General features: G+C 31.9%; 1 protein-coding gene across 2 annotated transcripts in view; it reads left to right on the top strand.

Moving 5' to 3' along the window:
* The window catches only part of LOC134721746 (uncharacterized), a 55,659-nt gene that overhangs the window by 859 nt on the left and 41,965 nt on the right, over positions 1–12,835 (top strand). For both annotated transcript variants that reach the window (XM_063584933.1, XM_063584934.1), the window contains exon 2: positions 8,261–8,372. The gene's annotated coding sequence lies outside the window, so the exon portion shown is untranslated. The remainder of the gene's footprint in view (positions 1–8,260; positions 8,373–12,835) is intronic.

Consider the following 12,835-nt stretch of genomic DNA (forward strand, 5'->3'; position numbering starts at 1 on the left):
TATGGTCCGCAAATGGTAAAAAAAATAACATAAGGACCTATGAGCTACAGTTCCACAGCTAGTACAGGTGTTGACATGGATGGTCATTGATAATAATATGACCATAATGAAAAACAAATTTAACAGAAATTTACCATGTTGAAAAGTCATAAAACGATTGATAGAAACAAATCTGGGTTTATATACTAAAACCGAGCAAAACACATTAACTATAAGAGGAAAACATCAGAAACACTGGAGTGCAACTAAAACCTAACAACAATGCAATATTTACAAAGAAACAAACTATTAGATAATGAGGGCCATATCCCTGACTCGGTACAGTACATAAGAAAAAATTAAAGGTTGAACCTGGTTTTATGGCTAGCCAAACCAAACACTTTACACTTCTAAGGCAATGATAAATATACCACGAAGATGACACATTACATGACAAGAATACAGTACAAATAAATGCAAGAACACTGAGGACAGAGAAATGCACCAAAAAATAAAATAATAGTACATTTAGACCTGTTGAACACAAAGTGGCAGAATAACAACAAATACCTAAAATAATTTATTATTAGGACATTTAAAAAAAACAGCATAATAGTATACTAAAAACTTAGACAATCCTACCTCAGGAATAGTTTAACGTAGCTGTCGGTGTTCTCCCTTGGATTTTTGGATAGCGTTGTGGTAAACGCTTAATTTTCGGCACGTTTTGTGTGTATTTGATGGTTATATGTTTTCTTATATTATGCTATTGATGATTTCTCTTTTAATAATGTCCTCATCATGCTCATGGAAGTTAACCTTTTTTTGTGAATGTTATTGTCTGGATATATAAGAAGTCTTTTTTTTTCTTCCAATTGTAAATTCATATAATCCTCATATTATCTGTGTATAAAACCCAAGGAGAAGTCTTTTTCCATGACAGGTTTATACCAGACTTCCTATGTAAAGATAATTTAAGCACTAACAGGTGATGTTGCAAAACATGTAGGACCAACAATAAAGTCATTGTCAGCTTCTGTGTTTGGTTTTGTAACCCACTGTGGCAGTGTTTTGTTAACCTTACAATGTTTGACAGGAATTGACATTTTTTAGCATAATGATTTCTCATTTTTCCGACCTTAACATTTTATAATATTGAAATAGTTTCATCCAATTGAAAGCTGGACATTGAGAAAGTGAATTTCTCAAATCATATCAAAAAAGGTTTGTGAGTGTCACTGGTAAATGCGGTCAATTTATTTCATCTCATTTCATTCATATATGCCTCTATATATTAAAGAAATAGATGTCAATTTTGAAATCTTTGTTTATTTTTATCCTTCAAAGTCGCCATTTCCTAAAATTTATTAAACTGGTCCTGCATACATTGTAGTTACTTAATACAACAGAAATAATTCATTCAGAAATAGTAAACCAGTCGATCACGGAATCCAAAGTGAAAAATAAGAGGGAAATTTGAAAAAAAATATGAAAAAAATATAGCAATGCGCATGTGTTGGATAGCGCTGCCTGCAGTCAGTGCTATAGAACAGCAGGAAATTGTGATAGCGCTAAAACGGCCTGCGGAGAACACTGGCTGTATTTGAAAAAAACTTGTAGGAATTTTTGGTCCTCGATGCTCTTCAACATTGTACTTTACCTGGCCTTTTTAACTTTTTTTTTAAACAAACCTTTATAACTATTTGAGTAAATTTTTAATCAAATCATATTGTGGACAAAACACTTGTCTTGCACATTAAATTGTAATCCTGGAACCTTTCATGATTTATATATATTCATACCTATTACATGTATTATTGATAATCTATATATTTTCAAATTAATTAATTAGGTGCAAACTGCTTAAAGTTATGAAAATAACTTTAAATAGACTGATTAATGTTTTGATAGTACATCATGTACATCAGGGCTCACACTACTTCAGAATTATAGGGAGAAGTGACTTCTCTTTTTGAAACTGATAGGGAGACGTGGTGAGATTTGAAAGAGAAGTGCACATTCGCGCGGTGTGCTACAATGTTTGAATTTTACTATAGTATAAAGGGTCATATGTAAATAATGTTCTTTTTATATTATTCAATTCATATCTGAGTATACAATTAATGTAACATTTCAAATTAAAAATTGTTAAAGTTTTACCAGGGCAGGGACGTCTATATAAGTCCTTGGTTTTACTAAGGTTCTTGTGACAAATTACCAACTAAATATTTAATATCGAGCACTAAAAAAATATTTTTTTATTTTAAAAGATGTAAAGAATTTATAATATATATCAATTACAATTTAATTCAAATATATCTTGTGTATGAAATTCAGTGTTTCTCTTCCAAAAAATATAAAAGTTTTTAAGCTGGGCCATAATATATTGATATTAGTATATATAAAATAGTCTCAGTGTTAAGCAACTTTGAAACAATCCATAAAAAATATAAGGAGTTATATATAGGAACACGTAATTTTTCTTCTGTCAGCTGTTCCATCCGTGCGTCCGTAGTAATTATTGTAAAAGTACAGATTTCGGTCATACTAAGCCAGTCGAGTTCAGATCTGTAGTTTAAAAATTGGTCAATGGCGGACGAATGCAGTGAGCCGTGGTGTAGTGGTTAGTGCATCGGACTACAAACACCAAGGTTCCTGGTTCGATTCCCGTTTGGGATGAAAATTTCAGGAACTCAATTTTCGGCTCTCCCTTGACACCATCTGCGAGTATGTTCTTAAGGAAACGATGATAGTCCGTCGGAAGGGGACGATAAATGGCTGACCCGTGTTAAGAGAGGGCCATATCTCTTGCACGTTAAAGACACCCTTGTAGATTTCAAAAAAGAGTAGGCTAAATCCCCTACAAGGCAGCACTCGCACCCGCAAAGTGGAAAGGGATTTTAAATATAAGTTGCAAAACTTGTTTCCCAATCCACTCTAAATAAATATGTTTAAACTAAAAATGCAAGAAAATTTACAAAAATAAACGATGTTTGACAAGTTATTTGGAGAGGAACATGACGTTATTAATGCAATAAATGGATTAAACATTTACTGGAGGCAACTTTTATCACGTTTAAATGAAGCAACAAACTTATTTTGCCGCCAAAATTTGGGTTGATGTACGTTTTCGAGAAACAAGTACCAGAATATTTGGAAATGCACGCAGTGATAAAAAGTTGTATTTTTATCAAATAACCTGCTTCACACTGCAAAGACAATGCTTCAACCTCTTTTCTTAAGATAATGGATTGTTTATGTCTAAATTTCTTTAATTATCAATAAAAAATGATGTTTCATCAACTTGGTAAAAATTGAAAATGTCCGATAATGTAAGCGACTGAAAGCGAGTATCGTCAAGAACAGGGCGACTTGTTTTCACTTTTGGGGGGTCAGGGAAAGGGAATTGACGGTTGGGAAAGTGACTTCTTTGCCCAAGTCGCTTGGTAGCGTGAGCCATGTACATGTACTCATTAGCCATTTCACTATTATGAGTGGACATTTGGCTGTGTAAGACAAAAGATCAGGTAAAAAAGATAGCAAAAATTTCAATTTTTTGCTGAATTGTATATTTAAATTGTAAAACAACATTAAATGTTTGTTCTTGATTCTCAATCAAAATAATTTATTAATCAAGTCTGGACAATGTACTATTATGGAACCCTTCTGTCATCTCAGTTGTTATACTTGACCATACATGTACACATGCTTTATGATTCTGTGTTGATTGTTTTGATATCGGGATCACAATCATGAATTTTCACACTAAAAACAGAATATATAATGAACTTATTGAACAGCTTGTCCTGCTGAAATTCAAACTCAAATTAATTGAGTGGGAAACATTTATTTGCACATATAATATTAAATGCATGGGAGAATTTGGTTTAACAATGTCACTAGCATTGCATTGACGAGTCATACTACCAGAAAGTTATTATTAACCTTCAATAAAACATCAATGAATACATTGCCATCACAAAAATACACCCTCATTAACCTGAATCCTCCTCAATGTATAAAGTACTATTTAAAAGACAAAACAACGCAAGAAAAATCAAGAAGTAAGTTCAACCATGTCACCCTGGATTTTGCACAAATGCCATGGCAATAAACGGAAAACCTGGTATTGCAAAACTTGGATCTTAACAGATACCAATAAATGCCTTGTACCTGTTTTTTTTTAAATAGGAAAGTTGAAAACCCTATGATAAAGATCTCTAAAGGCCTCAGACATAAAAAAAAAATGTTAGAAAATGAAAGACAATCAGTACAAATTATTACTATGAACATGATGAATTAAAGATAAAACAAACACAATCAAACATTGCTTACAAAGACTTACATCTCGGCTGCATTCAGTTCTACATTTTGCTCTTTTTGTTCTGGTAATTATTTATGTCCAACAATGAAATTTCTGCTTCCACAACCTTTTTGGTGTGCTCATGTATCATGATTAACCTTATAAAGGTCAATATGTCCTCAGAAAGTTTAACAAATTATTTCGATCTTTTCAAGTGAACATACATGTATGTCACATGATTTGTATTGAAATCAGATTTCAAAGGATGCAATAAAAAACATAGAATTTTAATTAAACTTAGATGTATTAACTTGTACATTTATCATGCAATTTATCAATTGAGCCTCAGAATTTCAACCACCTTAATTATTAATCAATGCAATACTCCCATATGCAGTGGCGGATCCAGGAATTTTCATAAGTGGGGGCCCACTGACTGACCTAAGAGGGGGCCACTTCAGTCACGCTTCAGTGATTCCCTATATAAGCAACCAAATTTTTTCCCAAAAGGGGGGGGGGGCCCAGGCCCCCCCCTAAATCCGCCTCTGATATATGCATGCTATAACTAAAGTATACAGATCAGAAACAAACAACATAAAAAACCAGCTCTGCTATATGATATATGTCACTGTTTTGTCACACCACAGTAACTGACATGTGAAGAAACTTTGTAAACTAATAGTCCATTTGCCAAATGTTATTACACATTTTTAAACAAATTACTTTCCTTTGTCTATCATCGACTGGTTCCATACTCATATACTGGACAAAATTGACATTTGCAAATGCAAAGCATGATGAATTGAAAGTCATGTATCATTGGTTTAACTAATTTTTCATTAAAAATAATTTCTGATGTCAAAAGTATTTAGCTGAACAACAAATGAATGTAATTAAAAGATATCAAAACCTTAAAGATTACTTGCATTACGCACAGGTAAATTTGCTCTTTCTGCTGGCTCTCCATTGTAAATACAAATTAATGTCACTCAAAAGGGATACAACTAAAAAAGGGATCTCTAAGTAATTACAGATAACAGGGTCAATTACGGTATTGGCAAGTAGCCTATTCATCAATTAAAAAATATACAACTTTCTGAATGGTTCAATGCATACATGTAATGATAGCAATATTAAAAAAAAAGAAGATTTGTTTGTATAGATATATGTTCTGACATATTTCATGTTCATGTATCTTGATTTTACAGTTTTTACAGATTTTGTCTCCGTGCTTTCTTCCTGTTTTCAACATGGCATTAAAAGTGTCATAATCTTTTAACTGCAATAGTACCAAGTTAAATATATAGCTCAACTCAAGCAGAAAGTTGGTGTACCCCTTTATAAAATCCTTGGATTTTGTGATTCTGTTTCTATTGCAAATCCATTTCTTGTACATTTCATTTTGAACCATATTGATCTTTGGTGTTTTTAATACCACTTACAGCAGTATTGGCTATTTTACAATAACAGGAGAGAACCAATAACCTTTGGCTTTAAAACAAGTTTATCAAGAATGGTGTTGAACAATCTTCTCATGTGTGGGCTCAAACTCACAAGCTCAGTGTTGACAGGCTTGTCATTCTAGTGGTACAGTAGTTGAACTTCTTGGAACACTCTGCAACATTTATGCAATTGATGCTTCTACATGTATCTTTTTGCATCTTAATAAATATTATAAACATAATACACCAGCAAACACAACAAATTGTGGTTGAACCAAAAACACACCTGGTACCTCGATGTGAAGTCTATGGAGGGAACTAAGTCCGATGGTGCATTTACACTTTATGTTAGTGTAATTCGTTAGTACAATCTAGATCTGATTCTCTAAGGGGATTATGCTCTGTGGGAATCAGATCCAGATTGTACTTTAAAATTACACTATACAACGTGCAGTTGCTCCTCTGGAATTGATGACGATCGATTCCTCCACAGGATTCAGATCCAGATTCCCTGTGACACAGGGCCAATTGTGGACATGCTTACAAACATAACAGTTTATCCATATGTTTAACTTGATGTACATACAGTAGGTATTGACATTTCGAAAAGTAAGACAACAAAAAAACCTTTACTAAACTGATAAGGTTATGTTCCTTTATAAAGTTTATTTACATGTAGCATTATTATACTATTTCTTTGCCAGTATATCCTTCATTGATACTTTTGACCATTTCAGAGGCCCCTCATAGGGGTGTCTTAAGTAATCACTTAATCACAATTTTTTTCCAATATAATCGCAAAATAATCATGAATTAAAATTTTTAACAACATGCACATGTTAATCATGAAATATTTTGTCTGTTTATCAAATAATCACTATAAAAAAGGACAAAAATTCTATGTGCAGGCTCATTCAAAAGGCATTCTGTTAAACAAAATTATTGTATCAAATAAAGCTATCCAAGATAAAAGTACACTGCTCCAAGTTGAAGAAAAACTACAATGTATATAAAAATCATGACTTATTACATTTTGTACATTGCATGTTATTCATGATAAAACATCCAAATTATTCAGTCAGGGGTACTACTTGTACAAGTGTATTTTATTTACTTGAAGAAGTGAAAAAAAATATACACATATAAGTAAATAAATAATGTTTGAATAATCTCCCCTTAATTTTCTGAAAAATTTACTTGTACAAGTAAATTTTTCTTATAATGCCACAAAAATCCTCAAGTTTGAGATGTAAAATCATGCCTTTAATGATTTTTCCCAGGTTTGCTCAAATTTTTTCATTAAAGTTCAATGTTTCATCTCATTAATTCATCAAAGAAACTGATTGAGCAAATATCTTGTATATTTGCGCAAGGCTATCAAAAATTGCTCCTTTGGGGCTTGTAAATGAGCAGTGTTAAGAAGATAACAGACAAATGGGACTTTCATTGTCCATGAAATTACACTTGAATGATAAGGAAAGACATCTGCAACGGGAACACAATTCAAAATTCTATTAGAGCAAAGAAATCTTCAGAATTTATAAGAAAAGAAGAAAGGATGATTTTTTTACCTATACAAGTAAAAAAATCTGAATGCAGAAGGGACATAACTTGGCCATTTTTTTTTTACCTATACAAGTAAATAAAATTCACTTGTATAAGTATCCTACAAATTTACTTATATGTGTATATTTTTTTTTACTTCTAAAGTAAATAAAATACACTTGTACAAGTAGTACCCCTGACTGTTATTTGAAACAAACAAAATCTACAAAAAAGATTAAATTTTTAGAAGTGGCTCAACCAGTGTCTGTGATCAAGGAGCTATGACAGAAGATTTCTGACCTGACTTCATTTAAAAGGGCTGCACATTGTGACCTTTGAAAATGTTTAGAACCCAGAATCATCCATTTGAAACTGAATGTTGGCTAAAGGTTACACATTCAACGTAGGCCATTTTTACAAGTGACCTAAAGAGGGTACACTAAAACAGTCCCAGAGTATTAACAAATAAATGGCTTAAGGAAAACAAGATCAACAACAGTCGAACATGTATGTCCTAAATCATTAATCTTCCCCTAGTGCTCTTTTTTTTTTCTTTTTTTTTTTGGCTGTTTTGAAAACTTTTACAAATAATGTGAAATTTACAATGTCTTTATATACAGATGTCTCAGTTTTCCCTATAAAATAATCTCAACAGGGTTTTTGCATTTTAAATGTCATGGATTAAAAAATGTGGCAAATATTTAACACAAAAAAATCTTTTTGAATGTCTGCAATACATACATGTACCATAAGGTGGAAAACTATCACAACTTTAGGCCACTGTATATCTTTAAAAAAAATAATGAATGAACAAATCAAAGAATTACTTACTTGAAAAAGTGAACTCCTTAATGAATTTGTCATCATGTTCATGTAACATGAATGTAAGTGCAAAGTTGTCATCTTTAAATTTATTTAATGCCAAATCTCTTACAGGTTATGCCTTTGTTTGCTCATGTTTTATATTTTTAGTCTTTCTGTCTTTTCCCAGCTTTTCTCCAGATAATTTCAACTTTTAAGAAGATAACTGAAACAGCAGATGGTACAATCATCACATAGCAGAACTAATTACAGATTGAAAGGACTCTCAAGGTCAAACAGTGGTAAAATTATTTATTTTCAATTCTTGTTTTGTCTCCCTGTTCGTATAAGCCATGCTAATAACTTCTACTATGAAATGACATAACAAGCAGTAAAGTATTAAACAGTTTTTACATAGTTTGTAACTATCAACTATAAAACTGTTAGAGTAAAGATGGTAGAAATGTGCCAAACTGTACATCAAGTACAAATTCGGATAGTGACTCTTCTACAGTGCTTGAGTTGTGTCCCTTTAAAATGTTGTATGCAAGCAAGGGCATCATCCATGTTCCATTGACACATTCCCCATTTATTTCTAAATAAGGGAGATAAATAGGTTTTTTTAGAAGCCTTTTCTGGTGTCAATATATAAAATCTTTTATTCCACTTATCAGAGCTCCAGATAAGCTGTGTATTTACGTGATTATGCAATACAAATTATTAAAAACCCAATGCAATTGCAGGGTACAAGAACCCAATTAATTCAAAGGAAACCCCAATTATAAGCCAAAACCATGAGTTCTTAACGCTTTTATTCGCTATTGTTTGCATTATTTACCCTTATCTGATTACAATCTATTTTGTTCTAAAAATAGAGCCATGCATTAAGTAGCTGTAATGGGTCCCTGTTGAAATTTTCCGTTGCTCAAAAGGTACCTGTGTTAATGAAAACATTTAGATCTTTCCTGTGCTTATCCAATAAGCATGTGTCATGTTGTCATACTTTTTCCCAATTGCTCGGGATTTATCATAATATACAATTAATTAAAACAAAAGGAAAAGCATGCTTTCAGCTTCTTTTTACTGGCTGAGGGAACGTTCAGCTAGTGTTTTTAGGAAGCGTTCATTGAACACATGGGCATGTTTGTGTATGTTTACCGCTAAATGAAAACATTGCTAGAATGATAAACGCTGGCTTTTGTCAAAAAAAGAAATCAGTTGGAAAAATGAAAGGCCAAATCAATTATGACATATGTAGTTGGAAGCATCAGAAACAAAAAGTTCTAATAAGGGACAACTTAACCCAGATTTTTGTAAATTGAACTAAACAAAAACATTCAAGTATAATTCTAGTTTATATATTATTATAATTTTTTTTTAGTTGATGGGGAACACACATATCCTTTTTTTAACGTCAATGCAGCTTGACACTTTCTTTGTTTTGGTCTTAATTGTTCTGTATGCTTATGCTTGCAAGTGCAGTATGACATTGTCATTTATTTATTTGATGTTGCAGAATTATTTGTAAATTTAAATTGAATGTGGTCTCCGTCATTAAACCACCCTTTAAACCTGGTCAAGGTTTTGGGGTATATCTGAAATCTGGGAACTACTTGATATAATTTTTACTAAAAGTTAGATCTGGCAAATAGGTGACCAGACTGGCAAAACTTTCTCACAGCGCATAAATTTCACACATATTACATAAAATTCTAAACACTTAGCCACACCTACCCCAACTAAACTCTAGGGTGATCATATGGGATATAGAAAAGTAATTAGTTACTGTCCAAGTAGTGACATCAGCTGCAGTTTATTTAAGTTGTGAGAAAATACAAAACTGGCAGAAAGTTTAAAACGGGACACAAATTGAACGTACAATTGCTAGTTAGTGAATAAACCAAATAAAACAGCCAGCACATTTACATAGAAAGAAACATATCTAAGATGGAATACATCTGGGGTTGGTATAATGTGATTTTAACATGCTTAAATATTCAATATTGTTTTGATTCTGTTATTACACATTTTGTGTTGATAAAAAAAAACAATACATTTTGGAGATTAGTGGTGAAAAACTCAATTTGGAATTTGCTTGAGGGGTGAATTGGAATTGATAATGCAATTAAAGAACTTTATCACCAATTTCATAAAAATATGGTGGGTAAAAACTCCCAATTTGTGAATTCTTATCTGGAGCTCTTACTTGAATATTCCTTAAACATTTTAAACAAAAAAAGATACTTTTTACTTTTGGTTGCAATAAGGGAGATAAATTGTTATTTCTGTTTGCACAAGGTCATTTAATTCTTGTTTCAAAGGATTGGTTTCTTTGCAGAGATTCTTATATAAAATTTTTAATTCAGATTTTTTATTTTTTTATAATCAACAACATTTATTGTGTCAAAAATATGATCACAATCCAAATTCAGAATATCAGTATCAAGCTTGAATATTTTGTCCATACATGCATTAACTGTTCATGGTTCAACCTCTGCAGTCGTATCAAGCTGTGCTGGACGAAGCATTTCATTCTTATCTGAAAGCATGTTACAAATTTTGACAACTTGCATTACCTGTAGCATGAAAAAAAGTTGAGTAACCCATAATTTTAATGGGAAAAAGCAGGCTTACACTGTAAAAACTACTTTGAATTATTTTAAAATTCTATGGATTATAATTAATATAATCTCTGTACTCAGAAAAAAACCAATGCACCACTAAATACCTATATGAAAAAAAATTGGACCAAGCATTATCAAATGATTTCAAATAACAAAAAACTACAAAGGTATAAATGTAATATTATTTATAGTCTAGAAATCATAATAAGCCAATGACAAAAGGAATATTATGTATCTGAACATGTAGATAACAATTCTGGCTATTTCAACAACAAAAAACAATTAATAGGTATATATTATCTTATGAATTGGTATCGTCAATAGTCCATTTGCCAATTACCGATTTTGATTCTGTTTAATATTACACATTTTTTTAGCAAATTATTTCCCTTTGTCAATTGTCAACTGGTTCCATACCAGACAAAATTGGCATTTTCCAATGCAAAGCATGATGAATTCAAGGTGAAGTATTGTCGGTTTAAATAATTTCTGATGTCAGAAGTAGCACAACAAATTAATGTAATTATAAGATTTAGAAACCTTAAAAACAACTCGCATTATGTACAGGTAAATTTGCTCTTTCTGCTGGCTCTCCATTGTAAATAAAAATTAATGTACCTCATAAGGGATATAACAAAAAAAGGGATCTCTAATTACAGGCTCAAATACGGGAATTGGCAAGTAACCTATTATGAAAATAAGCGTAAAAATTCTATTTTTGTGCCAATATTTCATGTGACTTTTATAAGACTACAGAAAAAAGGAATGACCTCTTTTGTGTTCAATGATGCATGTTGGGGAATTTTCCAACAACTCATCATTATCACAAATACTGAACTGCTCTTGCAGATTTGGTTAACATTGCATAGAGCATTTAAAGTTATGATTTGTAATGATCTATATTCGTGATGAAAGCTCAACAGCAAGAGTGTCGTCTTCTTTTTCGACAAATTTACAACCTACCTGTAGCTTCCATGTATGGATTGTTATTTTTAAAGAGAATTTATGATTTCCAGTTGATTATCATCAAAATATGAGGTTTCTCTATAAAAATCTGCTTTATTGTTCACTTAGAAAATATTTTGCAACATTTCCTTTGTTCATCAATTGTCACAAAATTACAGCTTATCTTAATTATACTAATCAGTTCTGGTATAAGTTTATTGTGCATTGTTTCTTTGATATTTATATGGTTGATGAATTAAAAGAGGGGTGAAAGATACCAGAGTATATTCAAAATCATAAATTGAAGAAAAAAAACTGACAACACCATGGCTAAAAAAGAAAAAGACAAACAGATAAACAATAGTTCACAGGACACAACATAAAGAACATAAGACTTAGCAACAGGAATCCCACCAAAACTGGGGGTGTTCTTGGGAAGAGGTATTGAAGATCCTGCTCCACTTGTGGCACCTATCGTGTTGCTCATGTTAAATAGCCATTCAATAGGTCACATTCATGAAAAGGTTACAGGATTGTAGAATGACATAAATAACATATCAGATTTCATCTGTGAAATGGATATTTAAGAACATAAATTGAGAATGGAAACAGGAAATGTGTCAAAGAGACAACCACCTGACCATAGAATAGACAACAACAGAAGGTCACCAATAGGTCTTCAATTCAGTGAGAAATTCCTGCACCCGGAGGCGTCCTTTAGCTGGCCCCAAAACAAATATATATACTAGTGCAGTGATAATGGATGTCATGCTAAGCTCCAAATTATACACAAGAAACTAAAAGTAAAATTAAAACAAGACTAACAAAGGACAGAGGCTCCTGATTTGGGACAGGCGCCAAAATGGGTGGGGTTAAACATGTTTATGAGATCTCAACCCTCCTCCTATACCTCTAGCCAATGTAGAAAAGTAAACGCATAACAATGCGCTCATTAAAAGTCAGTTCAAGAGAAGTGGAGTCTGATGTCAGAAGATGTAACATAAGAAAATAAACAAAATGACAATAATACATAAATGACAGACTACTTGCTGTAAACTGATCATGACAGTCAACTAACTCATGATGGCATCCATATAATTTAAGAAAGGATGATAAAATTTAATATATATATATATATATATATATATGCAAGAAATAATGATCTTTTATAATATAAACAATACTCCTTGAGCTTT

Source organism: Mytilus trossulus, chromosome 6, assembly GCF_036588685.1.
Source record: "Mytilus trossulus isolate FHL-02 chromosome 6, PNRI_Mtr1.1.1.hap1, whole genome shotgun sequence".
Lineage (NCBI taxonomy): Eukaryota > Metazoa > Mollusca > Bivalvia > Mytilida > Mytilidae > Mytilus > Mytilus trossulus.